The sequence below is a fragment of the Mus musculus genome, chromosome 4 (assembly GCF_000001635.26).
Source record: "Mus musculus strain C57BL/6J chromosome 4, GRCm38.p6 C57BL/6J".
NCBI classification, from domain to species: Eukaryota; Metazoa; Chordata; class Mammalia; order Rodentia; family Muridae; genus Mus; species Mus musculus.
In genome coordinates this window covers 69,108,622-69,113,200 of record NC_000070.6, presented here as the reverse complement: position 1 = coordinate 69,113,200, position 4,579 = coordinate 69,108,622, and the positions used below count along the sequence as shown (strand labels likewise).

Here is a 4,579-nt window from a genome sequence, read left to right as displayed (position 1 = left end):
CCAAATGGATGTATCTGGAGGGCATCATCCTGAGTGATGTAACCCAATCACAAAAGAACTCGCACAATATGTACTCACTGGTAAGTGGATATTAGCCCAGAAACTTAGAATACCCAAGATATAAGATACAATTTGCTAAACGCATGAAATTCAAGAAGAATGAAGACCAAAGTGTGGACATTTGTCCCTTCTTAGAATTCGGGACAAAACACCCATGGAAGGAGTTACAGAGACAAAGCTTGGAGCTTAGGTGAAAGGATGGACCATCTAGAGACTGCCATATCCGGGGATCCATCCCATAATCAGCTTCCAAATGCTGACACCATTGCATACACTAGCAAGATTTTTCTGAAAGTACCCAGATATGGCTGTCTCTTGTTCGACTATGCCAGGGCCTGGCAAACACAGAAGTGGATGGTCACAGTCAGCTATTGGATGGATCACAGGGCCTCCAATGGAGGAGCTAGAGAAAGTACCCAAGGAGCTGAACAGATCTGCAATTCTATAGGTGGAACAACAATATGAACTAACCAATATCCCCCTCCTCAGGAGCTCATGTCTCTAGCTGCATATGAATCAGAAGATGGCCTAGTTGGCCATTTGTGGAAAGGGAGGCCCATTGGTCGTGCAAACTTTATCTGCCTCAGTACAGGGGAATGCCAGGGCCAAGAAGTGGGAGTGCGTGGGTAGGGGAGTGGGTGTGGGAGCATGTGGGGGACTTTTGGGATAGCATTGGAAATGTAAATGAAATAAATAACCAATTTTTAAAAATGTCAAAAAAGAAAAGAAAAGAAAAGAAAAGAAAAGAAAAGAAAAGAAAAGAAAAGAAAAGAAAAGAAAAGAAAAGAAAAGAAAACCTGGGAGGAATCCATTCCTTTTTCCACAGCAATACACAAAATGTCTTCCTGCGTGGCTTGTACTTTGCTGTTGTGTTGACTCTGGCCTTCACTCCCTACATTTCTCTTTCTGTCTCTGTCTTTGTCTTTCTGTCTGTCTGTCCTCTTCCTCCTCCTCCTCCTCCTCCTCCTCTTCTTCTTCCTCCTCCTTCTCCTCCTTCTCCTCCTCCACCACTCCACCACTTCTTCTTCTTCTTCTTCTTCTTCTTCTTCTTCTTCTTCTTCTTCTTCTTCTTCTTCTTCTTCGTCTTCTTCTTCTTCTTCTTCTTCTTCTTCTTCTTCTTCTTCTTCTTCTTCTTCTTCTTCTTCTTTCTTCTCCTTCTCCTCCTCCTCCTTCTTCTCTTCCTCCTCCCTCTCCCCCTCCTCCTCCTCCTTCTTCTTGTAATTTTATTTATGTTTGTACTACCCAAATGCTGCCATGCTCCCAGTCCTTCCCCTCACAGAGTTCATCCACATTGCCACTCCCCTTCACCTCTGAGAGGTTGCCCCTTTTTGTTATCCTCCGATCTGGGGCATCAAGGCACATCCTTTGTCACTGAACACAGACAAGGCAACCCTCTGCTACATATGTGCTAGAGGCCTTTCTTCGTGCACACATCCAGTTAGACCAGCACCATTTCTTGAAGATGATTTCTTTTTTTCATTGTACGGTTTTGGCTTGTTTGTCAAAAATCAAGTGTCCATAGGTGTGCGGTGTTATTTCTTTGGTAACATTGATTTTGTTCCGTTGATCAACCTACCGTTGCTGTTCCAATACCATGTGGTTTTTATCACTATTGCTCTGTAGTACATCCTGAGTTCAAGGATGGTGATTCTTCCAGAGATTCTTTTATGGTTCAGAATAGTTTTGGCTATCCAGGGTTTTTCACTATTCCGTAAGAAGTTGAGAAATGCTCTTTCATTATCTGTAAGACATTTTGTTGGAATTTTGATGGAGATTGTATTGAATCTCTAGATTGCTTTTGTTAAGATAGCCATGTTCACTATGTTAATCCTAACTATCTATGAGAATAGAAGATCTTTCCATCTTCTGAAATCTTCTTCAATTTCTTTCTTCAGTGACTTGAAGCTCTTGTCATACAGATCTTTCACTTGCATGGTTAAAGTTACATCAAAATATTTTATAGTTTTCATGGCTATTAAAAAGGGTGTTTTCCCCTTAATTTTGTTCTCACTCCATTTTTAATTTTATAAAGAAGATCTACTATTTCCTTTGAGTTAATTTTGTATTAACCACTTTGCTGATGCTGTTTATCAGCTACAGGTGTTCTCTTGTAGAATTTTGGGGATCTTTCATTTATATTCTCACATCACCCTCAAATAGTGATACCTTGAATTCTTCCTTTCCAATTTCTATTTCCTGCATCTCCTTTTCTTGTCTTGTTGCTCTAGCTTAAACATTAAGTACTATATTGTGTAGCTAAAGAGAGAGCTGGCAGCCTTGTCTTGTCTCAGTTTTTAGTTGGATTGCTTCATGTTTTTTCCATTTTGGTTAGATGTTGGCTAATGACTTACTAAACATTGCTTTAAAATAGGAAATAATTCATGAATTTTGATGTCATCTGTGCACAGGAGTCATGCAAGTCTTCTCGGTTTTGTTCCAATTTTAGTATATGTCCTGCTGAAGCGAGCACCTCGTCTTCCTTTGTGTTTTGTGTGACACATAGCTTGGAATCCCTTGCATATTTTTTTAATAGATTGAGTAGAGATGAGAAGCTTATTCTTGTTCCCAGATTCAAAGTTCCTTTCAGTCACCAGGACAGGGTCTATCACTTAGCCTCAGCTGATGTGGATGCAGGGAACCAATCCTTCTGTAGACTTGTGAAACCGTTTTCACCTCTCTTAATTAAAACAAAGAACAACAACAACAGCAGAAAACATAATACTTTCCTCCTTGTGATTTTCCAGGATGAATGATATATAATAATGTTCCTCAAAGGGCAAGTCAGGAATACTGGCTCCTTTCCTGGGATCACAGTCGGGGAAAAATATGTCAATGCAAAATAGTATCTTTTATAAGTAACTTGCCCTTTTGCCTAGACTTGTTAAAAGTCAGCAAAGAGTTTGGAGAAAACAAGGGGAGGATGAAGTGGAAGAGACTGTGTATATTGATACAAGAAAGAAAGGCATTGAAGGGATGAATGGAAAAAATACACTGAAAGCAAATTCTACTTGACATAGTTGGCTATTAGTACTTGAACGTGTGCTTGTGTATTATGTGCAAATGGTGTTTATGTGTGAGTTCGTGCATGTGTGTGCTCACGTGTTCCCACATATCCTCATGCGTCCCAGTCAGTTCCTAAGATGGAACAGAAGGTGATAGCCTTCTTTCCTTCTCTGAGATAAGTGATTTTTGGGAGAAGCACTTCTCACCAGTCTTAAGCCTGAGCTGAGATTATAATTAATAGCTCTTCCTCACTCAGTACAGATTTCTTCCTCTCACGCTCCAAAGTACTGGCAGCCTGTGCACTTCATTTTTAGTGTGGCCTGAGGGGCCATTTCTATCAACTGAAGTGCCAAGTGCCCCTCTGCCACAGCAGAGCTCATTAAATGCAGCCGTGTCTTGGGCAGGGCTTACAAAGGCCCAAGAGCACAATGCTTCCTCATCAGTCTGTCTCCAGCCTGGGCTGGACTGTAGGTGAGAGTGCCTGTTATCTAACAGCCTTGGTTGCAATTATTTGTCATGTTTTCCATGGAAATTTCAGTCAGACATAGTCATAAGGGGTCACATGCTTTTATAAAGTTTACTAAAAATTCAACATAATTATTTGCATAATCAGTTCAAATGAATACCCTGTGGGTGTCAAAGTTATATCTACTCAGGAAAATACTCTGGAGAAATCTTGGATAATATTTTTCACCTAACATCTTGGGACTGTGTGTTTTCTCCTTGCTTTTCCAATATGGACTTATGCACATCACAGAACTTTCTCCAGTAAACTGCAATTTGGGCTTAACAATTTGCAGTTTTACTGAACTATGAATTCTTTCAGGGTATACAACACATCTTGTTCACCAACAGAATCCCAATGTCTAATAGGACACCTTCATTGTAGATGTTCATAAAATGTTTCGTGGGTGAATAAATAAGCTAATGGCTGAATTGTGGTGGAGACGTATGCAAAAAATCATGAATGAATGAATAGCTGGATGAATAGATAAATTATACGGGGACTTTTGCCTAAAAGAAATATTTTTAACCTTTTATAAGCCAGATTATTGTAATTCCATAGAAATGCTGTAAAGATTAAATGAAAAGAGAATTGCTAACTTTGTCGCAGTCCCTGATATATAAATGATTCTTCATAAAAACTTCTTTTCCTCTAGCCACCCACACTTGTTAACAAGGTAACAAGTTCATGTCTACAAGAAGTTACAAGGCTCTGATTATCCACTTGTAAACTTTCATATTTCTGTGCATTTACACATGGTAAAAATACATATACCATATAGTTCACTATACTTTTTCTTGCATCAATAGCACTCAGTGAACAGAGCTCACAGTGGTTTCCCCATCACCCACTGTCAAATTGCTCAGTGTAGCCCATAATATCCTGCCTGAATTTATTAACACCTACTTCTCCAGTTCCAGATTAGGCCATACAATGCCCACCACATCGAACTCATTTCACAGATTGCCATTAGAATTAGGTTAGAAAACACCCAAGTATTTCCTTCTCAGT

General features: G+C 39.7%; 1 non-coding gene across 1 annotated transcript; it reads right to left on the bottom strand.

Annotated features, from left to right (window-relative positions):
• Window positions 1–2,423: 2,423 nt before the first annotated feature.
• On the bottom strand, window positions 2,424–2,530 carry Gm24697. The gene has a single exon (XR_003955444.1). It is a non-coding gene; the product is annotated as a U6 spliceosomal RNA (small nuclear RNA).
• Window positions 2,531–4,579: the final 2,049 nt, after the last annotated feature.